Raw genomic sequence first — 26177 nt, forward strand, 5'->3', positions numbered from 1 at the left:
CTCAGGCTCTAGCAGATGAACCCAAATGTCCTTCTGTGTACCCTGACCCCACAAGGGTTTATTTATGATCACCCATCCCCTGACTTCCCATTGTCTAAGCCACAGGATTAATTCCTTTAGAACAGACCAACTGTCAGTGTAAAGGGTTAACAGCCTAGGCTCATGAGTAATCACCAGCCAAACTGCTCTGAGTTCAGCCCATTGGCTGGTGTGGTTTGTTCCTGTTTCCAGGCACCTGTATACCAAGCATCAGCGGGAAACTCCCCCATTCCCTCTCTGTAGGCCATAGGGACTGCTATGGGAATAGAGATAGGGTCATTTGGAGGATATGCATACTTTACAGGGCCTAGTAACACCTGCATTTTTAGAGACAGTGGGCTGGTGGACAGGTGCTTCTCTGCAGCAAATGAGCATGCCATTGAGACAAAGTGGGAGCCAGGGCAGAGGTGGGTCAATGGAACGTATTCCAATCCATCCCTTGACAGGAAGGGATGTTCTTACCATGATATGCTGCTGCTCCTTTGTGAGACATTCTACCTGGCGGATTACTGTGTACATTGCTAGGAGCTGTTGCTCTATGGGGGTGTGTCAAGTTTGTGCCCCCTTTTAGAGCTGGGACCAAAATCCTCGGGGGACTCTCTCCTTCTCTTGTCTCTGCCATAGTGCCCAATACCTAACTTCCAGAGTCATAGATTCATGTAACTCAAACGGTAGACCTGCTGGGGAGATGCCCAGAGCTTTAATCTGCTTCACTAGGATTTTTGCCTTCTCAAAGGCGGCTTGGTGCTGTGATCTCCACTCCCACATGTACCTTCTCTTTCCCAGGCAGAGAGGGGATGGAGGCACCCTGCCAGGTGGGGAATAAAAGTCCTCCAAACCCCAAATCCCTGCAAAGGCTTGCATCATTTTCATGTTCTTAGGGGTTTGGATAGGCTTGTATCTTATCAGTCACAGCTTCTGGGACAACATGCATCTTACCTGACCAAATGATTCTCCAAAACTTTGTGGTGACACCTGGACCTTCAGTTTTCTGCGTTTTTACCACTTATCTCTCCCCTCACAGATGTTCCAGCAAAGCCTGCAGAGTGTCCTGCAGCAGAGGCAAGTCTTCATATGTTAACATTGTATCATCACTAATAGGCCTATTTTACTGATGTGGGGAAGAAAAACAAGGACAGATCTCAGGTTACCATCCCATGATATACTAGGATGCTGTGCAGGTAGCCTTGCAGGAGTACTTGAAAGGTCCACTGTTGTCCCTCCCATACGAAGACAGATTGATCTTATCAGAAACCTGTACTTGTTAGAGTCCTTTCCATGAATCTCCTTGAAGATGAAGTACTTTTTCAGGAACATTTATATTAATGACATATATTTATATAAAATAACCTAAAGAAAGTTTAGCATCATTTCTTATTTGTTAATGTTTCCCAGGTAACTTAACCTATCGAATAAGCCTAATTAGTTTAATATCTCTCTTTTATAAGGAGAGAAAACACATCTTTTGAGATGTTCCAGGGCCCTCTGGAAAACCCCAAAGTTAGTTCAAAGTCAATAAGACTTCATTTAGAATTTGATTTTGGGGATTTTAAAAATTTTGTCCAAAATTTATAGCTGATTCACTTTGTTATAAAGCAGAAACTAATACACTATTGTAAAGCAATTATACTCCAATAAAGACGTTAAGAAAAAAAAGGAAAAAAAAAATCAAAAGTTTAAAACACTTGATTAATTAGGGTTATAGGTCACTGTGAAACAATACTTAGTTATGCATTTAACCAAAGTGACAACTAAAGACTTCAAAGGCAAATGCAGTTATATAGTTGTAAAAAAAAATACTTAGCTCTTTTAATAGAGAAGATTCAGTTTTGTCAAGACCTGATAAAGATGATATTAAGCACAGGAAATTATTTTTATAAAACACAGAATCTTTGCTTTCTAGGCAGATTACTTAAAAGGTAAAGAAAAATCTTTCATAATCTTATCAAGAACAGACCAATAGTCCAAAAACCCTTTTTCCTTTTAGCAGATGAAAGAAAACTGAGTTTCAGTTTTATATAAGTACATGATTGATATTAAAGCTCATTTTTTTTCTTTAAGCCAATTAAGTAAGGCTCTTTTATAAAGTAACTTTGGTGATACTTTCCACAGGCAGAAACATATCACAAATACATAACGTATATACACATACATACCTAAACAGATGGACCCAAACAGAGACCCCATAGCTTTCATTCCAAAACTTTAGCCATGAATTAGGTTCTCATTCACATGGCTAAAGCTTTTTACCAGTATGTGTGAGGAAGACTTTTAAGATTTACATTTGCCCTTGATGAATACTGTCAAGGAGACTGTGGAGCTTCTATAACAGCTTGCATTTTAAAAAGCCTCTTTCTCCCCCTTTTTTTCTTCAGTCTTTGTGGGCAGTGACTTAGTTATCTCTTGGGTGTTTACATTTCAAAGACATGACAAGATTTACAATTTCAAGGGACAGAGGAAGAATGCAAGTTTGCTCCTAGGAGTTTTGGGTGGATATTTATCTACTCTCAGAATTCTAGGGTAACTGCTATTTAAAGTTTTCCTTTGTATTAGGGGTTGGATGACATGGGGCACTCTGTTTCATTGTCAATTACCCTAATATCCTCCCCTTCATTATCCTCACTTTCCCAGGGATTCTACCTCTAGTGTCCTAACCAGGCTTTGTCACAAGTGCTCAGATCTCAATCTGCAGCAGCTTGTGCCCTCCTAGCTTTGCAAAATGGCATACTAAGGTCTCCAATTTTCTATTCTGTTCTCCCACCTGATCTGCCAGCCCCAAAGCTAGCAAAGTAGTGGACAACTGCAAGTTTGTTTTTTTTTTCTAATTTCTGCTCTTCTTCCAACTCTCCAACCTGAGCTTTAGCCTGCAGTCGGGCATTGGTGGCCACTGACCTGCCCACGGTAAAGGCCATTTACTGGGGCAGCCATTCTTTTCTCTTCTTTGCCACAGTGTGCTATGCATAGTTTTCCAAACAAACACATTAAAGCAGTGGCATTCTGGGGGCTGCCCATACTCGTGCAGTGGTCCACAATCATCTCACATCTAGGCCACCTCTCCCCACATAGAAGTTTCTGGCCAACGTGGGATTTCCCTCGTAGATGCCTCTTTCCTAAAGCCCATTTCTTTAGCATCCTGGCTGGCTCACCAACTGTTGCTTTGTAAATTAGTCTTTGTATACAGAGGGCAAGGAGAGACGAAAGAAAGAGGCATATCGCTCCAGATTGGTAGGTGGCAGGTTTAATAAGCAAAAGAACTTATTTATAAGGCTTGTCTTAGGTGGCCGTAAAATGAATAGATCTCTGCACCCACCCACCAGAATCTTAAAGTTTATATAGAGGCCTTAATGGAGTTCAGTCTCATATTCAGTCCAGATGGTCTCAACAACACCTTACTCTCTCAAGGGTGCATCCTTGGAACAGCTGCCACTGTGGGAACACTTGGCCTAGTATATCTTCCAAGGTCAGGGGAAGGGGTAAGGAGCCTCCAATTGCCCCGGTCCAGCTTGAGGGTCAACTGGTGGTGATGTCCTCTTGATGACCTCCTCCAATACCTTGTCCACATGTATGTGATGTGTGTGTGTGTCCAGGGGTTTACTTCTGTGCGTCCACACTCAGTAGTCCTGGTTGAGTCAGGGCCAAATGACCTTGGGCAAGTTACTGTGACTTCTCTGAGCTTCAGTTTCCTGCTCTGTAAAATGAGGATCATAAAAGCACCTACTTTAGAGCTTATTGCAAGGAATACATGAGATAAGGCAGTAAACACTTAACATAGTGGTTAGGGCTGAATAAACATTAGCTGTTATTATTATTATCAACCAACATATATGCATATAGTCAGCTTTATTGGGAGAAAGGAGAAAAGCATGTGCTATTTATTACCCAGTATTAAATCTGTCTGTTTTAGTACTTTGATCTGACTTTTTTTTTTTTTAATTATTATTTATTTATTTAGTTTTGGCTGTGTTGGGTCTTCGTTTCTGTGCGAGGACTTCCTCCATTTGCGGCAAGCGGGGGCCACTCTTCATCGCGGTGCGCGGGCCTCTCACTATCGCGGCCTCTCTTGTTGCGGACCACAGGCTCCAGACGCACAGGCTCAGTAGTTGTGGCTCACGGGCCTAGTTGCTCCGCGGCATGTGGGATCTTCCCAGACCAGGGCTTGAACCCGTGTCCCCTGCATTAGCAGGCAGACTCTCAACCACTGCACCACCAGGGAAGCCCCCTGATCTGACTTTTGATCTTCCTGTTTCAGTGTAATTTTTAATTGTTCTGAAACACATAGCATTAATGTATATTCTAAGCAGCCTCTACAAGGCCTGGGCTCCCTGAAATTAAAGCAGCCTTCAGAAACCAGCTTGGGAGTCACAGACAGGATGACACCAGTAGCCCTTATATTTTAGTCAAACATTTCCTGAGTTCTCTGTCTGAACAGCTTCACAGAAATATACACATTCATAAGACCCCCTCACTCCTTAAACTCACTGAGAATCATCTTATTGAGACAGATTTCTTACATGGCACCAGGGAAAATGTGAAAGATACTGAGGAGTCAAGAGGAGATGTGTACTGGCCCATTTCCTTTGCTCTTTGCACGGAGGTAAACACACACTGTGGACCCTCACTTTGCAAGGAGTGTGAAGAGCTGCATGCTTTGCACTTCCCCAGTGGCAGGAAGACGTGTTTTGAAGGACTTGCTGTGTCTCCCGCATCTTTACTCTGTGAGGTGGTATAAGGCTGGCTAGCCCAGGTACATGCTAGGCCCTGAATAATATCTGTTGAATGAGTGGATGGAATGAATGAGCTGACCGCGATTGAAATTCCAGGGAGAAGTGATTAATGGGACCTATGGGTCGTTCCATTCATGCACTCATTGATGAGTTATCATTGAACACCTACTCTAGGACCAACACTGTCCCCGAGGGCTGCGGGGGCACAGGAGAAGCACGGGCTGTCCCCAACCTATAAATGGATTGTTTGCCTTCCAGAAATTCACCTGAAAGTTGATTGTTTGATTTAAAAACCCCTTTTCCACCTGCTGTTCAGTCTTTAGGCCAATCCAGAGATTCATGTCACCTATGTGGTGAGGGATAGGATCACTATTACTGTAGAACTTTATCACCACATAAAGTTGTGTTTATCTCATGTACCTTCCCAAAGACAAACAAACAAAGCCCTTATTCCCATATGCCTGTCCAGCTTCACCAGCCTCCTTCACTGCCCTTCACCAGCCTCCTTTTCACAGCCACACTTCTCCCAAAAGTGAGTGAAGTGGCAATCACTTCCCCGTCCCCGAATCCAATGGGCATCTTTCCCTCCTGTGATGTTCATCTCCCCCAGCAGTGTTTGGCTGTCCATTTCTCCTTCCATCTTTAACCACCAAGATCCCCTGGCTTTCCTGACCCTGTATCCTCTGGTCCTGCCTGTCTGGTTGCCCTTTCTTAGCCTTCTCGGTCTGCTCTTCTTTCTGTGCTCACCCCTTGAATATTGGTGAACCCAAGGACTTAATCCTGGACTTTGTTCTTGATCTCATCTCACTCTGCTTTCTCCTACCAGGCAATCGGAATTTCATTTACCATCAATGTTTCTATAACCTCTAAATCCCTCTTCTGAGAACCAGTTCTCTACACCCAACTCTCCTACAGACACCTCAAGTCCTGGCCAATCCTGAGCCCTTATCTTCCACCCACCCCCCACAAAACATTTCCTCCTCCAATGCTACTCGTCTCCATGAAACCATGATCTAGCTGTTGAAGATTTCTGAGAGTGATCCTTGATTCTGCCTCTCCCTCACACTCACCTCTCATCTAATCAATTACTAAGTTCTACAGATAGAGCCTCCTAAGTATTTTTCAAATCTGTCAATGTGACTCCATCCCCTCTGCACCCATCCTGACCTAACCACCACTCTCTCTTGCCTGGACCACTGCAAAGAAAGGATGAGGCCAGAGGATGACCCTTCCTCTTCAGGGCAGCCTTCCCAGGATTCCAGACCCCCAGACCTTCAACCATCTGTTTTGCCACCCATTTTATCACATTCTTCTTCATAACAGTACGTGTTTTCCACACTAGGACATAAGCTCCATACAGACAGGGGTGATGTCTTATCCCCTTTTTCTATAACCCTCACAGCATATAGGACCTGGTATATAATGAATGTTGGGTGAATGAGTGAGTGAATAAATACAATGAATATGTGTCTGAGTTTTGCTTGGGAATCACAGAAACCAACTCTCCCTACTGTAGCCTTGGCTTCTCAAAGGACTTGTTAGCTCCGGGAGTGGGGTGTTGGGGGCAGATGCATAAAGTACAAGATTCTTGGGATTAGAAGCAGGGATGGAGATTTGGGGAAAGAATGAAGTACAGTATGAAGACTTGTGGGTTTATAAAGTAGACTGAGAACTTTGGAAGGAGGTTTCAAGGAGCCTAGAAGGGAACTGAGAGGCACTCCCATGGGGCAGAAGGAGCTGTGGGGCAAGGAGTGAGGTCCTCAGGTGGGATCTGTCTTTCCATCCTCTCCTGCCCTTCTCTGCTATTTCTTGGCTGCCCAGAGGTGGGAATGATGAGAAATGGAGATGAGAAAGGTGGGGAAATGTTGTGTTCTTGCAACGATCTAGTGCAGCTTCTTGTTGGGCCCCATTGGAGCTCCTACATCTATCGAAAGGACTGATGGGAGCCCCTGCTGGGAGCCTGGAGTGGGGACCTCAGGAACAGCAGAGTGTTCTGGACAGTAGCTGGGGACAGGTGACAGGTGGCCTTTTGTCGCTTTCTCATAATGCTGGCCAGCCCATTCTGCTGCTTCACACCTGTGCCCTGACAGTGGGGAGAAGTAGGAGGAGGCTATCCTGAGGCACTCACTGTGCATGTGTGTGCATCTTAATATGCTTGGGCTGCTATAACAAAACTTCCTTTACTGAAACAACAAAGATTTATTGCTAAGCTGGGAAGTCTGAGATGAAGGTGGCAGTGTTGTAGGGGTCTAGTGAGGGCTTTCTTCTTGGTTTGCAGATGGCCATCTTCTTGCTGTATCCTCCCATGGCAGAGAGAGAGAGATCATCTCTCTCATGTCTCTTCTTATAAAGGCACTAATCCCGTTCATGAGGGCTCCACCCTCATGACCTAATTACCTCCCATAGGCCCCACCTCCAAATATCACCACATTGGAGACTAGGCTTCAACATATGAATTTTGGGGGGCATGTTCATTCCATAGCACTGCTTATCCTAGCAAGGGCCGGTGTTAGCAAATCTATTTCCTTCCTCCTTTGAACCTACTATGCTTATACTTCCATTTTGCTTGTCTCCACCTTCTGCTTTGGATATTATAGTCACTTAGGTGTTCAACCTAAGGTGAACACAAGGTGTTCCCTTGTTTATTGTAAGCTCTTTGGGTCTTACTCATTGCTGGGCCTCCTGCCATATTTAACCCAGCACCTTGAGTGCTCAGAGCTCAGAGAGTTGAGCCGAATTTGAATTTGCACTGATTCTCGTTTGCTCAAGCCCTTCATGACCAGTTGTACACATCTGTAAGGGACCAGCCAGGGCTGGGGCTACAGTCTGTGGATGTGCGACAAACAGATACTAAACTGGCGCCAGACCCACTGAACCTGAGGCTTGCTAAACTAGTGTTGAACTGGCACTATTTTTTAGTCTACTGAAAAGGCTCTTACGGTTTTTCATACTCAAAAATTAACTTGATGTTGGCGATAGCTTTGTTTGTGTGGGGAAAAGACTAGTTTATTTATAAACTCAACAAAAAATTGCCCTGTGTGCCAGCCATTGTTCTAGGCATTGTGAATAAAGTTGTGAACAAGACAGGCTGCCCTCATGGAACAGTCTAGTGTGGGAAACAGACAACAAACAAGTAAACAAGTGCATAATTGATGTATTTTCAGGAAATGATGATAAGTGCCATGAAGAAACTAAAGCAAATAAGGAGAGAACCATGTCGGATGGAGAGGGAAGCCTCATGTGAGGAGGTGACCTTGAGTAGATTCCTGCATGATGAGGCAGAGACAGATGTGAGAATGTCTGGGGAGGGCCTCTCCAGTCAGAGGCAACAGCACACACTAAGGCCCTGAGGTGGGAACAGACAGGCAGGGTATCAGGAACAACAAAGGGACAGATGCCACTGGAGTAGAGTGAGCAAGGGAGCCATGGTGGGGTGTGGGGTCAGAAGGGCACAGAGGCCAGATCATGTAGGCCCTTAGAGGTCATTGTAAGGAGTTTGGGTTTTATTCTAGGAGCAATGGGAGGGTTGAGCAAAGAAGTGACATGATCTAATTTACATTTCAAAAAGATCTTTTTGGCTACTAGGTGAAAATAGATTGGGAGCAGGGGTGGGGTGGAAGAGGGGAGCCGGGTCAGGAAGAGACTGCCGTTGTTCCTGTGAGAGCTGGTAGAGGCTGGGACTGGCCCAAGGTGTTTCCATGTTTCTGCATCAGGTTCTCTTTCCCCATGGCTGCCCGCTAGGCTGTGTGCCTGCCTCTGGTCTTCCACTGCCTCTGATTCAGGCTGTTTCTTTCGACTCCTTTGCTTCCCATTGTCTAAGTGCAGCCTGCAGCACATTCTATTGTTCAGCTGTTGGTCTCTCCCACCAGCCTGGGGATGCCTGAAGCATGGTCACAGTGCTCATCTAATGCGTCCTGGCGCCTCCAGTGCCTGCCACAGTGTTTGACACCTCATGGTAGGCTTTGACTGCACGTTTGTTGAATGAATAAATGGTGAGTTTGCTGAACACTTAACTGTGTAATGTACTGATAGAACAATTGTATGGAGAGAGACCCACAAAGACACGTACAAACAAACACAGACATCCACATGCACAATAGTGACTCAGGAAAGATGAGGAAATCATTCTTCAGGAGCACGGGGAAGTATATTACTTAGGAGTCATTATTATTGGCACACAAAATGATCAGATTCCACAGAACACATGTTTCTAGGCATAGGAATTAGTGGAGGAAGAGGATTTTAAAAATCTGCAAACACCTAGAAATAGATTGGAGAGGGAAAAGGAAGATACATTGGTTAAATTTTCAAGGAAGTTTAATCGCTGCTTTTTACAAATTATATGGAATATTTGAGCTGAAAAGAACTGTAGGGGTTGTGCAGTTCAGACACCCCTTCTTACAAATCATAGTTATTATTTATGGAGTGTTACTATGTGCCAGATGCTATTTTAAGAGCGTCACACATATTAACTCATTGAATACTCATAACAGTCCTATGAAGTCGATACGATTATTATTTCCATTTTATAGATGAGGAAACTGAGCCCATTGAGATTAAATAGTTCACCCAAAATTCTACAGCTTAATAGGCAGGTCTAGAGCCCAAGTCTCTTGTTCCTTAATCTAATACTATTTTCACTAAGAAACTGTCACTCGAGCCCTTACTGGAAGCAAAAGCTATGATATTATTTTGTATTTTTTTCACAATATTAATTTGCTAAATCAAACTTCTGGTAAACCTTGGCACAATCCAGCTAATATTAATCTTAGACAGACTTTGGACAAACCCATCTGTGTGTACTTGCATTCAGACCACCCCCTTACCTGAGCAGTCTGGAGTGCTATATTGGAATATGGTTGACTTAAAATATTATGTTAATTTCAGGTATACAACGTAGTGATTTAACATTTAAATACATTATGAAAATGATAACCATGATAAGCCTAGTAACCATTTGTCCCTGTACAAAGTTATTACAATATTATTGACATATTCCTTATGGTGTATATTACATCCCTGTGACTTATTTTATACTGGTAGTTTGTACCTCTTAATACCCTTCACCTATTTCACCCAACCCCCCCCTTCCCCTCTGGCAACCACCCAGTTTTTCTCTGCTTCAATGACTCTGTTGTCATTTTGTTTTATTTGTTTTGTTTTTTTAGATTCCACATATGAGATCATACAATGTTTGTCTTCCTCTGTCTGACTTATTTCATTTAGCATAATACCCTCTAGATCCATCCAAGCTGTTGCACATGGCAAGATTTCATTTTTTATGGCAGAGTAATATTCCATTGTAGATATATACCACATCTTCTTTATCCATTCATCTATCCATGGACACTTAGGTTGCTTCCATATCTTGGTTATTGTAAAAAATGCTGCAGTGAACATAGGGGCGCATATATCTTTCAAATTAGTGTTTTTGTTTTGTTCTGTTAAATACTCAGAAGTGAAATTGCTAGATAGTATGGTAGTTTTATTTTTAATTTTTTGAGGAACCTCCATACTGTTTTCCATAGTGGCTGCACCAATTTACAATCCCACCAATAGTGCACAAGGGTTTCCTTTCTCCACATCCTCACCAACCCTTGTTATTTGTTTTCTTTTTGATGAGAGCCATTCTGACAAGTGTGAGGTGATATCTCATTGTGGTTTTGATTTGCATTTCCCTGATGATTAGTGATGTTGAGAATCTTTTCATGTGTCTGTTGATCATCTGTATGTCTTCTTTGGAAACTGTCTATTCAGATCCTCTGCCCATTTTAATTAGATTGCTTTTTCTTGATATTGAGTTGTCTGGGTTCTTTATATATTTTGGATATTAATAACCCCTTATCAGATATATCATTTGCAAATATCTTCTTCCCATTCAGTAGGCTGCCTTTTTGTTTTGTTGATGATTTCCTTCACTGTGCAAAAGCTTTTAGCTTGATGTAGCCCTATTTGTTTATTTTGGCCTTTGTTGCCCATGACTGAGGAGACAGATCCAAAAAAATATTGCTAAGACTGATTTCAAGGAGCATACTGTCTTTGTTTTCTTCTAGGAGTTTGATGGTTTCAGGTCTTTAATCCATTTTGAATTTATTTTTTACATGGTGTGAGAAAGTAGTCCACAACCACATGATTCTTTGCATGTAGTTGTCCAGTTTTCCCAACACCATTTATTGAAGAGGCTGTCTTTTCCCCATTGTGTATTCTTGGCTCCTTTGTCATGAATTAATTGACCATATGAGAATGGGTTTATGTCTGGGCTCTTTATTCTGTTCCATTGATCTATGTGTTTGTTTTTGTGCCAGTACCATACTGTGTTTTGATTACTGTAGCTTTGTAGTATAGTTTGAAATCAAGGAGCATTATACCCCCAGCTTTGTTCTTCTTTCACAAGACTGTGCTGGCTGATTGGAGTCTTTTGTGGTTCTATACAAATTTTAGGATTATTTGTTCTAGTTCTGTGAAAAGTGCCATTGGTATTTTGATAGGGATTGGCATTGAATCTGTAGATTGCCTTTGGTAGTATGGACATTTATATAATATTAATTCTTCCAATCCATGACCATGGTGTATTTTTCCAGTTGTTTGTGTCATATTCAATATCTTTCATCAGTGTCATAATTTTCAGAGTACAGGTCTTTTACCTCCTTGGTTAGATTTATTCCTAGGTATTTTATTCTTTTTGGTGCAATTGTAAATGGAATTGTTTTCTTATTTCTCTTTCTGGTAGTTCATTATTAGTGTATAGAAACACAATAGATTTCTGTCTGTTAATTTTGTATCCTGTAAATTTACTGAGTTTATTTATTAGTTTTACTAGGTTTTTTGCAGCGTCTTTAGGGTTTTCTCCATATAATGTCATGTCTTCTGCAAACAGAGATAGTGTCATTTCCTTTCCAATTTGGATTTCTTTTATTTCTTTTTCTCATCTGATTGCTGTGGCTAGGACTTTTAATGTTATGTTGAATAAAAGTGGTGAGAGTGGGCATACCTGTCTTTTTCCTCATCTTAGAGGAAATGTTTTCAACCTTTCACCATTGAGTATGATGTTGGCTGTAGGTTTGTCATATTGGCCTTTATTATGTAGAGGTATGTTCCCTTTATACCTACTTTATTGAGAGTGTTGATCATAAATAGATGTTAAATTTTGTCAAAAGCTTTTTGTGCATTTATTTAGATGATTGTATGATTTTTATTCTTTAATTTGTTAATGTGGTATGTCACATGGATTGATTTGTAGAGACTGAACCATCCTTGCATCCCTGGGATAAATCCCACTTGATCATGGTGTGTGATCCTTTTAGTATATTGTTGACTTTGGTTTGCTAATATTTTATTTTGTTGAGGATTTTTGCATCTATGTTCATCAGTGTTATTGGCCTGTAATTTTCTTTTTTGTAGTGTCTTTGTCTGGTTTTGGTATCAAGGTGACACTTGTCTAATAGAATGAGTTCAGAAGCATTGCTTCCTCTGCAACTTTTTGGAATACTTTGAGAAGGATAGGTGTTAAATCTTCTCTAAATGTTTGGTAGAATTTATCTGTGAATCCATCTGGTCCTGGACTTCTTTTGTTTGTTGGGAGTTTTTGATTACTGATTCAATTTCATTACTGTTAATTGGTCTGTTCATGTTTCTTATTTCTTCCTGATTCAGTCTTGGAAGACTGTATGTTTCTAGGAATGTATTCTAGGTTGTCCTATTTGTTGATGTATAGTTGTTTGTAGTAGTCTCTTACAATCTTTTGTTTCTGTGGTGTTGGTTGTAACTTCTGTTTCGTTTCTGATTTTATTGATTTGGGCCCTCTCTCTTTTTTATTGTTGAGTTTGGCTAAAGGTTTATCAATTTTGTTTATCCTTTCGAAGAACCAGCTCTTAGTTTCATTCATCTTTTCTACTGTTTTTTTTAGTCTCTATTTCATTTATTTCCACTCTGATCTTATTATTTCTTTCTTCTACTAACTTTGAGTTTGTTTGTTCTTCTTTTTCTAGTTCCCTTAAATGTAAGGTTAGGTTGTTTATTTGATATTTTTCTTGTTTCCTGAGGTAGGCCTATATTGATGTAAACTTCCCTCTTAGAACTGCTTTTGCTACATTCCATAGATTCTGGAACATTTTATTTCCATTTTTATTGTCTCAAGGTATTTTTTATTTCCTCTTTGATTTCTTCAGTGATCCATTGGTTGTTTAGTATCATGTTTAAACTCCACAAATTTGTGTTTTTTCTAATTTTTTTCTCATAGTTGATTTCTATCCTCATACCTTTTTGTTTGGAAAAGATGCTTGATATGATTTCAATCTTCTTAAATTTATTGAGACATTTTTGTGGCCTATCATGTGATCTTTCTTGGAGGATGTTACATGTGCACTTGAAAATAATGTGTATTCTGCAGTTTTCGGATGGAATGTTTGTATATATTTATTAAGTCCATCTAACCTAATGTATCATTTAAGGCCTATGTAACCTTATTGATTTTCTTTCTGCATGATCTGTCCATTGAGGTAAATGAGGTGTTAACATCCCCTGCTATTATTATATAACTGTTAATTTCTACTTTTATGTTTGTTAATATTCGATTTATGTATTTAGGTGCTCCTGTGCTGGGTGCATAAATATTTACAAGTGTAATATCTTGTTGGATTGATCCCTTTATCATTATGTAAAATGCCTTTTTTTTCTTGTTACAGTCTTTGTTTTAAAGTCTATTTTGTCTGATATAAGTATTGCTAGTCCAGCTCTTTTTTTGTTTTCATTTGCATGGAATATCTTGTCCATCACCTCACTTTCACTGTGTGTGTGTGTGTGTATCTTTAGATCTGAAGTGAGTCTCTTGTAGGTATCAGATATATTAGGTCTTGACTTTTTAATCCATTCAGCTGCCCTTTGTCTTTTGATTGGAGCATTTAGTCCATTTACATATAAAGCAATTATTGATAGGTATGTACTTACTGCCATTTTGTTAATTGCTTTTTTTCTTTTCTTTTTTGGTAATTCTTCTCTGTTCCTTTTTTCCTCTCTTTCTTTCTTGCCTTATAATCTTATGACTCTTCTCAGTGTTATGTTTAGATTCCTTTCTCTTTATTTTTTGTGTGTCTATTTTAGGTTTTTGGTTTTTCATTACTGTGAGGTTCATATATATAACAATTCGATGGTTGTTTAAGTTAGAGTGCATTCTAACTACCCTGCATTTTACTCCTACGTCCCGTGTTTAATATTTTTGACATCCTATTTTACATCCCATTGTTTTATATATCACTTAACTACTTATTGTAGATATAGATGATTTTACTACTTTTGTCTTTTAACCTTCCCACTAGCTTTATAAGTGGTGATTCACTACTTTTATTTTGTGTTTGCTTTTACCAGTGAGATTATTTTTCATAATTTTCTTATTTCTGGTTGTGCCCCCTTTTTTTTCCACTTAGAGAAGTCCCTTTAACATTTCTTGTAAGGCTGGTTTGGTGTGATGAATGCTTTTAGCTTTGCTTATCTGTAAAACTCCTTATCTCTCTTAAATCCAAATGAACGCCTTGCCTGGTAGAGTATTCTTAGTTGTAGGTTTTTCCCTTACATCACTTTGAACATATTGTGCCACTCCCTTCTGGCTTGCCAAGTTTCTGCTGAAAAGACAGCTGATAGTCTTATGGGAGTTTCCTTGTATGTAGCTAGTTGCTTTTCTCTTGTTGCCTTTAAGAGTCTATCTTTATCTTTAATTTTTGCCATTTTAATTACAGTGTTTCTTGGTGTAGACCTTTTGGGGTTCATCTTGTTTGGGACTCTCTGTGATTCCTGTACCTGGATGTCTGTTTCCTTTCCCAGGTTTGGAAGTTTTCTTCTGTTATTTCTTTAAATAGGTTTTCTGTCCCTCCCTCTCTCTCTCTTCTTCTTCTGGGACCCCTATAATGTGAATGTTAGTATGCTTGATGTTGTCCCAGAGGTCTCTTAAGCTATCCTCATTTTTTTTTAATTCTTTTTTTCTTTTTTTCTGTTCAGCTTGTGGGATTTCAACTAATCTGTCTTCCAGATCAATGATCTGTTCCTTTGTGTTTTCTAATCTACTTTTGGTTCCTTCTAATGTATTTTTCATTTCAGTTATTGTATTCTTCAGATCTGATTGGCTATTTTTCTTAAATATTTTCTAACTCTTTGTTGAAATTCTCACTGTCTTCATCCATTCTTCTCCCAAGTTCAGTGAGCATCTTTATAATCATGACCTTGAACTCTTTACTGGATAGATTGCTTATCTCCACTTCATTTAATTCTTTTTCTGAGGTTTTGTCTTATTCCTTCATTTGGAACATACTCTTTTGTCTCCTCATTTTGCCTAATTCTCTGTGTGTATTTCTATGTATTCCTATGTCTCCCAATCTTGGAGATGTTGCCTTATGTAGGAGATGTCCTATGGGGCCTATCACATGCTCCCCTCTGGCCACCAGATCTAGATGCTCCAGGGGTATTGCCCTATGTAGGCTGCATGCACCCTTCTGTTGTGGCAGGATGACTGCCGTGGGCACGCTGATAGGTGGGAGTGGCCCCCGACCTGGCTGGCTGTGTGGCCAGGTTGTGCATGACTGCTCAGGCCCACTAGTAGGTAGGACAAACCCCCAGAGCTAATAGGCTAGAGGGAGGATTCCAAAATGGTGCTTGCCAGTGCTGGCACCAATGTAGTAGAACAAGATCCCCAAAATAGCTGCTGCCAGTGTCTCCATCCTCAGGGGGAATCCCAGTTACCTCCTGCCTTTCTAGGAGACTCTCTAAGATCAGCAAGTGGGTCTGACCCAAGTGTCTTTCAAATTACTGCCTCTATTCTGGAACTTGGAGCATGTGAGGTTTTACACATGCCCTTTAAGGGTGGAGTTTCTGTTTCCTATAGCCCTCTGGCTTTTCTGAACGCATGCCTGGCTTACTTTCAAAGCTAAATGTTCTAGGGACTTGTCTTCCCAGTGCGGAACTCCTGGGCTGGGAAGCCTGATATGGGCCTTGGACCTCTCGCTCCTTGGAGACAAGCTTTTGGTTGTGATATTCTTCCTTTTTGTGGGTTTCCAACCTGAGGGTGTGGGTCCTGGGTCCTGACTATATCATGTCTCTGCTTCTCCTACCCATCTTGTTATGGCTCCTTCTTTATATCTTTGGTTGTGGAAAATCTTTTCTGCTAGTCGTCAGGTTGTTCTCACAGAGAGTTGCTCTTTAAGGAGTTGCAATTTTGGCGTGCCCATGGGAGGAGGTGAGCTCAGGGTCTTTCTACTCTGCCATCTTAATGCCACTCCCTCAGTTAATATTAATTGATGGTGATGATGACAATTTGCTCTCCTTCCCCAGATGCCAATACTTGTTCTGTCATTCAATTTACCCGTTTTTGCTTGTTTTGAGTAAATTTCCTCTAACTTGCTGAAAGTAACAGGTAATTAACACCACTTAATAGCTGTTAAGTAGGGTAATCATCTGTTTTTATCCTGGTATGGTGATGCTCAAGACCCAGGCTGCTGCTCAGTTTGCTCTAATAAGGGAAGATCTGTGAGGCAATGAGAGAAACTCCCTTTGCTGAAAACAGCAGGTGCCTCTTACATAAATGATGTGGCAACAGAAGCCTTACATGGAAAACACCACTCTAGGAGGGCAGGGAGTTAGGAAGGTGTGGCCCTGGGGTTTTGGGACCCTTTGTTCCCTACAAGAGTTGGGCTCTTTCCCTTCAAGTTGGGCTGGGGGGGTGGTGTGGGTGGGATGGGCTGGAGAGGGGAGGGCAGGGCTAGCAGCTGTGCCTAAATTCACTGGTGAGCTCTATGCATGTGAGTCCAGTGTCGAGACTAATTATCACCCACTGTGCGTAGAGCTTTCCACTTGGGCAGGAGATGACTTGTTTCTGGCCTTAGGCCTCCTTCGTGTCACTGTGGTCTTCCCTGGTCAGGTGAAATCGTCGTGACTGTTCTCTGGAAACCTTACAGGCTTAAGAAGAGGCTGGTAGAAGGGATTTTTGATCTCAAGGTCATTTCTGTGGAAGATTTGGAAGCGGTGTTTTTCTAGGACACGAGGAAAAAAGTGACTATCTCGAACACCTCCGTGAAGGATGATGCCGAGTGTCCTTGGAGAGGCCCCCAGCTTGGGTATTCTGCTTTCCCCCATACAGCTTATCCTCTAAATCTCAACTCAGAGGTCATTCTCCTCCAAGGAAGCCTCCTTCATTTCCTCATTCAGAGGGGATGGTTTCTTCTTTCCTTTCTCCCTGCCTCTTGTTGCTTGAATCTACCTCTGTACATCGGCTCCCATGTTGTTGTGCTGTAGAAGCCATGGTTTCCGTGCTCATTTACGTGGCAGTCTCCCCCAGCTAGGCTGCTTTGCATTCACTGCCTAGTAAGGGCTTATGATAAATATTTGCTGACTGAGTGCATAAGTAGGGCTCTTCGGCACTGGAAAGCTTGTTAATCACTTGTCCCTCTGCCCTTCTCATCCTAGAACTTTCCCTTCTGTTAGTCTTTCTCCTCTCAAACAATCTGAACTTTTGCCTAATCACTTCCTGTATTCTGAACATGACAATTCCTACTTCCCTCATCCCTGGCTTAGAGAAAGGAAGAAAGGAGTGGGTAGCTACAAGTGTTAACTTAAGATGTCTTTGAATTGCCAGCTAGTTGTAGGAGAATTTTGTCCCTTTAAAAAATATGGCATTGCTTGAGAGAGTGCTTTTATTCTCACCTCCTCCCTGAGTGGGCTCTTAGTTCAGTAATTTTACAAGTATGTGAGGAAACTGGCAGAGAGGCTTTTGAAATTCAAGTGTGTCTTGAAGCTGCATGAAAATGGTGATAAAGGCAGACTGGGAGGTATGGGCAGGGCAGGGCAGGGCCCGAACCCCAAAGATTTGGTCCTAAAATGAACCAGTCACCTTCCAGGTTTAGAAAGTCCACTGAGACACAAGGAAGGCCGGAGACAGGCAGAAGGAGCTTGTGACAGGGAAGGGCAGAGGTGACCGGCCGAGGACAGGCAGAAGATGGCGGAAACTAGAGGCTGCGAGGCTCTGGAGGTGGAAGGATGCTGGAGAGATGACCTCCATCCCTGGAAGATGCCAAGGCCAACCCTTCAAGATCAGAGACCATGGCCATGGGTTCTAAGGGAGCTTCATGGGGGATCTTCCACATGGTGGTGGCTTGGAGAGCCAGGAGCCAGACACTGCTGCCCTTATCTGCCTGTGCTACCTGCCCAGACTCAAGTCCGTGAGCAGTAGTTAGTGAGCATTGCTCTGTGAGTGCAGGACTGTCACAGCCCGGCTGGGGCACTGGGACCCTGGGACCCTGTGTCTTCAGAATGGAAGCCTCTGCCCTATGTGTTTGGTCTATGAATCTCAGCTCAAATATTTAACAAAATCACCTGGGATGCTTCTGAAAAATGCCTATTCCTGGCAAGAGGGTTTATCTTAGCTGATGGGTATGGCACCCAGAAATCTGCATTTTAAACCAAGTGTCCCAGGCAGTTCTGCTACAGGTGGCTGGAGGATCCTATTTTGGGATTCAGTGCTGAGCAGTCATTTCTCAAACTTTAATGTGCATATAAATCACCTGGGGATTTTGTTAAAACCCACCAGGTTCTGATTCAGCGGTCTGGGATGGAGCCTAAATTCTGTATTTCCAACAAGCTCCTGGGTGATGCTGGCGATGCCGGTCCTGGGACCACACCTGGAGGCACAAGGTTCTCAGTGCTTCACCTGGGAACTGGTTAGAAAGGCAGATTCTTAGGCCCCACCTACTGACCTGCTGAATCTGAAACTGGGTGTAGGGCCCAGCCATCTGTGTTTTAGCAAGACTGCCAGGTGATTCGGAAGTACCATAACGTTTGGGAATCACTGCTGGATGATGGTGAAGCTTAAAGACATGGGCTGGAGGAGGGGGGCCAGTGGGAGTGCCAGGGTGGCAGAGCAGCGAGCAAAACCCGTTCTGTTACTTCTTGTCCCAGTTTACTTCTCCTCCAGAAGCGAAACTGAGACCCTTGTGAATTTGACTGGAGGGGGCCGCTTCCCCATGATGTTGTGCATGCACACTTTTCCTTCCGTGTCCCCGGCACACAGCACAGCTGGTGGTGAGGGCCCACGGCAGATGGCAGGGGGACTAGGGGTGCTGGAGCCCATGGGGGTCGGTCGGAGTGGAAGCTGGTCCCCGAGGAGCAGTTAGGGCGGGAAGGATGAGGCAGCTCCTGGGAGTCTGGGCAGGGAGCCGGGGAGCCAGAGCCGCCCGCGGTGGCTGGGCCGGTGTCTGCAGCACGTCAGTGCACAGCCAAGTCCCAGCAGGGGCCTCTGGGCCGAGCTGTGACCTGGGCCCTCCTCACTCTAGGTGGCCAGGAGCAGTGGGCAGCGGGTGTATGGGCTTGCCGCCCGCCTTCTCTCCCTGGGCCTTTTCCTCTCTGTTGCCTTCTCCGCATGCAGAGTGAGCCCCTGTGGGTGTCAAGAAAGCCGCAGAAGCTTCCTCAGCGCGGATTAAACGTGCCCAGGGAGGATGGGTGGAGAGAGGGGGAAGAAGCCAGAGGGCCCCATGGGGTTGGACAGTGGGAGGCCTGCCGAGGAAGCCCCCTGGGGCTGGAAGCAGCACTCCGTGACTCCCTGCCCCACCTCTGTGCCCTCACCGAACTCCTGGCCTCTGCAGGCCGGAAGGAAAATGCTCCTGTTTCCACGTCCTGAGTCCCTCAGGCAGGATCTCCTTCCCTTGCTATCGCCCCCTCTTGCCCCTGTGTTTCTGGGTAACAGGCCCATGGGCAACATGATCGGTGGCTGATTTCCCCTGAGGCCTGGCTCAGTCTCCTGGGATCAGCCATGAGGCTCTGATCCTGACCGAGACAAGGCCGAAGCAATACTTGGCCCAGGCGTTTAGGAGAAGTGCTGGCAGCGAAGGGCACAGAACCGCGTCCACAGTTCCTGGTGTGCATACAGTCAGCATACATCAGACTGATTTACGGTGACTTTTGTTTTCTTTTTTTTTTCTTACAGTGTTGTGTTAGTTTCAGGTGTACAGCAGAGTGATTCATATATATTTGTTTTTCCAGATTTTTTTCCATGATAGATTATGACAAGATATTGAATATAGTTCCCTGTGCTATACAGTAGGCCCTTGTTGTTTATTTTATATATAGTAGTGTGTATCTGTTAATCTCAAACTCCTAATTTATCCTTCCCTCCCCTCCCCCAATTTTCTGGTGACTTTTTAAATTACAATTCTAGACTAGGTGATTCTCTGTTGAGTATGTACCAGAGTCGTCCGCTCTCCCCTTTAAAATATTGGATAAACACTGTGCAAAATCCAGGAGGCCAAACAGTTTAGCATACCAGCATCATCAAATAGGCAACACTCTAGTCGGCCCAACCGGTGTTCCCGCTTAGTCATGCCATCTGAGGTCGGGGTGCCAGCTCTTCGCCGGAGGGATGAGAGGCTGCGGGGAGCCTTGCCCCTGGGAGGGCTGGCCTGCCCTCCCAACCCCCAGGCTGGTGCAGGCTCTTGCCTGACTGCTGTGAGGCAGCGCCCTCTCTAGGAGAGCTTTACCCAGAGCAATTAAAGAGAAAGCGGCCTTCTAGCAAGGGACTCAGACAGAATAAGGTTTCCTGATGGTGCTTGGATGCTTTTCTCACAGTCTTCCATTTAGCAAAATCCCAGGTTCCTAAGCTGCCATCCTGTCCTTCCTTCCCGCTGTCTCCTTCCGATGTGAGTCACGTGCACAGTTGTTCCTCTGGGGACAAATAGAGAACGGCTCTCCATGCTGGACATTTCTGAGAAGACTGCCTCCGCCCTGCTTATCCCAGAAGGACTCTGCTGTTTTAGGGCCAGTTTGGTGTGGGCTGGGAAATCAAATGACAGAGACATTACCTTTTTCTTCTTTTTCATATTCACTGGCTCCTGGGCAGATAAACCTTAGGACAGATACAGCAATACAGGACAGTACAACAAAGGGAACTGGGTTATTGTTGTTTGAAAACAGGCGGGGATTGGGGTTTTTAGGGTTTGAGAGGCAGGCTGTTAAACAGCCCTTGGTTTTTCTTTCCACTTGGTAAAGCTGGAAGCCTGGTTTAATCAGGGGGTTGTGGTCCGAGGAGACTGGATGGAGAATCGGGAAACCAAATTTGGTTCTGGGCCATTTCACTGACTCTCAGGGTAAGAGTGACAAGTCCTGAGGATGGTAAATAGCTCATAGGTGATTATTAACAGTAACAATGATCACATTCATCACGATAATGGCATCTTCCTTTCTTTGATGCTTCTTCCCCTTTGAGAGCATTGTCAGAGGACACCCTGTGTCCCTTCTGGCACCCTTGCTGGTAGGTTGTAAATGCTGGCATCTACAGATGAGGTAAATAAGGCTCAACATGGTTAGCTGCTTTTCTCAATATCACACAGTCGATCGTTATGTAACTGGTAAGAATTTATGTAACACTTTGAGATAGTGGGCTCATATTTTTAGCCCAATGTGATCACAGCAGAAAAGCTTGTTGTCTGAGTCAACAGGGTTCACTGAGAGATGGGTGGAATCTCTGGGTCTCACAGCTGCCACTCCCTTCAAGCTACACTCAGCCCTGGAACCTACCCCTAGGCTTCTGTGGCTTGACTTTTAGGGTGTTTGGTCCCAGCCATGCTTATACCAGCCCCTCAGAAATCCTGCCCCCCTTGGGATGCATGGTGGGCGTCACGAGCACATCTCCAGCACTGGGGTGCTGGCCACCACTTCTCCGCCTTCACCGCCCCCTCCTCCCCAGTCTTAGGGAATCCCTGCTCTCCCCCAGGGAGCTTCATTCCTTTGCTTCCACTCCAAGCATCCCCTCTCTCTTTCCTCTCCCTCTGGGGGTTAGAAGAGCTCCTCCTCTTGCCCCCTGATACCCCTCTCCTCCACGGCAATGAAATAAGACATTGATACATTATTACAGTATTCTCCCGTCATAGGTAAAGGTTACCAGTCGGCTGCAAATCACCTGGGGGCTAAAGCTGGAGAATGAATGGATACGTGAATGAATGAGATGATGCATAAGTAGAAATAAAATATTTTTAATACAAGTAAAATAAAATTTCCGGGAAAACAAGGTTGTGGATGAAAGCTTAGAGCGGAGCTGAATGTGGCGCTTACAGAGGAGAAGAGGTAGCTGCTCTGTTGGACAGAGGGCGCAGTGTCCAGGGACAGAAACCTGCTAGAAGGTTCCTGCACCGCCTTGGGAGGATGTGCAGGGACCCAGACCAGTAAGGGGCAGTAGAAATAAAAAAAAGGAAAAACAAATCCAGGTGGCTGTGAAGAAGAAATGGCAGGATTTGGAAACAGACGGGTGAGGAAATGGATGAGACAGAGAAATCAGAGATGGCTATTATTAGCAGAAATCGGAAATTGAGGAGATAAAGGTTACAGGTGTTGGGAGGAGAGTGAGTTTTCAGCACACGGTGGTTGTGGACTATCGGGATGGAAACGTCTGCCAGGAAATGAAAATTGAGGACGAGAATCTGGGCCGGAAGTCAGGACAGGCGATCCTTCCCAGATGCCACATCCATCCTCTTAGAATTGATGGAAGAAGCGGGGGAGTGGGTGAAATCTTTGAGGTCTTCACTGACAAGTGTCTGAGCTTTGCTAGCGTGCGCTGAGAGCTTCACCTGACACTGGACTTCTGCGTACATCAGGGATAGTGGGAGGAGGCTATGTTGTCATCATACTCTCATGACAGGCCCCCACCCCTCAGTTTATGATGGTGACACACAAAGGCTCCAGCACCAGGGGATGAGAAGGCTGGGTCCCAGCAGGAGGGGAATAAAATGAACATTTACCCAGAACTTGACCCACATCAGGCCTGGCGTTAATCCATTAAATGATGAGTAAGCGGCCGTTTTAGGTGGCCTTGTGCAGAACCCGCCCAGGTGGTGACTGTCACCTCTCTACTTTTGTTCTCACGGTTCCTCTTCCTGGAACGCTGACCTCTGGCTTCCCCGCATGATTAGATTTTACTCATCCTTTCAAGTTCCCTTGATTCCGCCTTGATCGCAAAACCTTCTGTGAGCCCCCCTGGTTGGAGTGAATTGCAGTCTTTTCAGCAACCCCACAATACCTGTATTGAGACCACTTATTGAGTATTTATAACTCTGTAAAGCAGGGCATAATAAGACACGGGAATTCAGTAGACTGTGGCCTGCGTGAAAGAGTTCCTCTGTTGTATGAACGAAGGAGATTGGCACCATTCCAACAGCTTGTCTTATGAAGGAAACAGTGTTCTGCAGTGTGAGGGGCTGACTCAGGATGGAGGGTGGGCGGTCAGGGCTCTCCTCCGTGTTTCTGTGGTTGGCCGGGGAGATTCCGGGGCGGTCTTTGTATAACTGAGATAAGCAGAGTTGGGAGGGGACAGCTAGTCCAACTGCCCACGCGAATGAATAAGCATTATGCCCGCCTGGTGGTCATTCAGCCCCTGCTTCAGCGTGCCCAGTGCTTGTGAAAGGAAGGGCGGGCTGGCTGATCAGGGGAAGGATAAAGAGGGCTGATCACCACTTTGCTTTTCTCACTGATTACTCATTTTGTACCAGACAAGATGGGTTAAATCACGCTGTGGTTAAGAAACAACTCCCAAATCTCAGTAGCTTAGAACGCGGTCCAGTGGTCAGGACTCTACGCTTCCATTGCAGGGGGCCACGGGTTCGATCCCTGGTCGGGGAAGTAAGATCCCGCATGCCCCGCGGGGCAGCCAAAAAAAACCCCAAAACACCCCCACAAGTTTCTTTCTTGTTCATGTTTGGTGTCCGTCACCGGCTGCCCCAGCGCGCCTCTCCTCACTTATGGCTTCAGGATGCTGGAGGACCCTCCAGCCTAAGTGCGTTTTGCCGTGTCAGAGGGCAGAGAGAGAGAGAGCCTGGAGCGCTTTGCATTGGCTGGTGAATGCTCCAGCCGTTTCTGCTCACAGCCCTTTGGCCCCGCCTTCCCGACGGTGGATACGGGAAGTGTGTGGAGGGCAGCGGTAATGCCTGCTGGTCAAGGCTGGTGCTCGTGGCCTGGCCGAGGTTCACTGGGTCCAGGAGGAACAGGATCTGTAAGTGTCCCCTGCCATCGTGACAGGGACTGCCTGGGGAAGCGGGAGAGAAACAGTGTGTGCACGTACAGGGCACCCTCGCCCTCCCAGCTGCAAGGCTGCTGCTCAGGGATAGGAAGAGGCAGCTGGGGAGAAGCCACCCCGAAGAGCAGCATGGCTTCTGCAGCTTTTATCCCACCCCCAGCAGGTGGGGCACCTCTGGACCCAGCTGGCCTCCCTTAATCAGTTTTCCTCAGTGCGGTGACAGTGACAAATCCTCCCTGCTCAGCAAGTTGCAGCTTCCGCTATAAATCAAGCCCCGAAGAGAGAAGAAACAGTGGTGCTGAATAGAGGGACCTGAGACCCAGACTGTAATCAGTCAGAGATTTGTGAGACGCGGATGATCCAGGCCTGGGATGGCTGTCTCGTGACATGTTAATTACCTCCGCCTGAGTGGCTGAAATCAATGATTAAAAAAAGTAGAGACATGCACAGTAGAGGTCACAGCCACTACCCCCTGGGGCTGGCAGGCTGAGAACGGGGGCTTTCTCTCTGAATGGGAGGAGGTAAGGTGGTGTCTTGGCTGGCCGCAGATGGGGTTGGAAAGGATGGCTGCAAGGTCCTGTGAGGAGAAATGATGGGACGTACCCCCTCCCACCAGGTCGTTGAGGCTCACAGGGGCTAGCTGTGCCGGTTCACCCACTGAGGCCACTGCCTCTGGACCGCTGGCTCTTGTACGTTGATTCCAGGTTTACTGCCTGAGAATTCTAAGAGGCGGGTCAATGCAATTCATTCTTCACTGGACTTGAGAATGAAGAAGATGCCACTTAGTTACAAAATGCATTTCTTAACATCTGTGCCTCTGCATGTATTTATTTCAAATATGTGTCCCCCCACTGTATTTCCCGTCTGGGGCGGTTAGCTCATCTGACTAAAGTGAGAGATGAATGAGACCAAAGTCATGTTCTTTCCCCAAATAGGAGAGTTCAAGGCAGTTTGTTTCCCACCCAGAGAAATCTTGGTTTGTGACCTCAGGCTGCATCCCTAATGCCAGCCAACCATGCTCCAAACATATGCACTTGGTCAGTTCAATTCATTTTATCAAATACTTGTTCAGTCTCTGCTAAATACAAAAAAGCACTTTGCAAATGGAGATGAGAAAAGGATAGAGTTTGGCCAAGACGGCTTATAGACTAGTGGGGTAGATCCGTGTGTGTCGAGAGGTAGGAAAGAAGGTAATGACTCCATCGTGGGCAGGTTATGGAAAGTTCCCCTGAGTGAGGGTCGGAAAGCATGCTGTGGGGCTGCAGGGTGGGGTGAGGTGAGGTGGGGTAGTATGGGCCGAGCTTCCGTTAGAAAGTGCTGTTAGAGATGGGCCTTGAAGGATGGTTAGAATTTGCTAGACGGAGCGAAGCATTCATTGTGGTCCAAACCGGTACTGGTCCGCGGCCTATGAGGAACCGGGCCGCACAGCAGGAGGTGAGCGGCAGGCGAGCGAGGGAAGCTTCATCTGCCGCTCCCCATCGCTCCCCATCGCTCGCATTAGCGCCTGAACCATCCCCCCATGGAAAATTGTCTTCCATGAAACTGGTCCCTGGTGCCAAAAAGGTTGGGGACCGCTGGTCTAAATGACACACAGAGGCTATCCTCCCATATATATATGAATATGTATATACACATAATGACTATATATATTAACTATTAATTCATTAAATATTAACTATTACTTAATGAATTAACTAATTCATTAACTATTCATTCATTAAATATTTATTCCTATATGATTGGGAAAGATGGTACATTAATATCTCTATTTTGGGGTTTCCTTGTTCCTGGCCCGGGGACCAAATTTCTCCTTTACAGTCACTTTGATTTTTGTTACAACTTTGATTTCTGTTAAGATGTAAACACCCTTGGGGGCTGGGTTCACAATCATGTTAAGCTCTTTTTACACCTGTGCAGGTAGATTGGGCTCACAGAGCTTAGTCTCCCTGCTGGTTGCCTTCCACTATCTGACCCCTCTTGGTCTGGGCTGGTTTCTTTCCCCTTCCTCCAGAGGCTAAACGTTCCCTCTTTTATCATACTACATGTTCTTACTCTTGGGTTCCTCTTGATCCATGCAGCATCAAGAAAAATACTGTTTCTCACTTTTTTCCCAACCCTCCTGTGTTTGAACTGTATATACATATTTGCTTTAGGTTTGTGAGTTTCTGTGGGACGATACACAGGGCCTAGGAGAACACGAGCAGGGCAGTTATAGAATCACTAGAAACCCTATCAGTATTTCTGCCAGTGGGTCCTGCCTTGGGCCAGATGTCACAGGGGCTGGATGGCCTCTTCCACTCTTGCCAGTGGTCATCCACGGGTGACCCCCTGAAGCAAGTGCCCTATTCTGGTAAGTAGGGTGCTGAGGGCCTGTGTCCTTT

At 44.6% G+C, this 26177-nt stretch overlaps 1 protein-coding gene across 3 annotated transcripts in view; it reads left to right on the plus strand.

The window, feature by feature from the left end:
• The window catches only part of CNIH3 (cornichon family AMPA receptor auxiliary protein 3), a 125010-nt gene that overhangs the window by 85001 nt on the left and 13832 nt on the right, over positions 1 to 26177 (plus strand). The window lies entirely within an intron of this gene.

Source organism: Balaenoptera physalus (genome assembly GCF_965194825.1).
Source record: "Balaenoptera physalus genome assembly, chromosome: 1".
Taxonomy (NCBI): domain Eukaryota; kingdom Metazoa; phylum Chordata; class Mammalia; order Artiodactyla; family Balaenopteridae; genus Balaenoptera; species Balaenoptera physalus.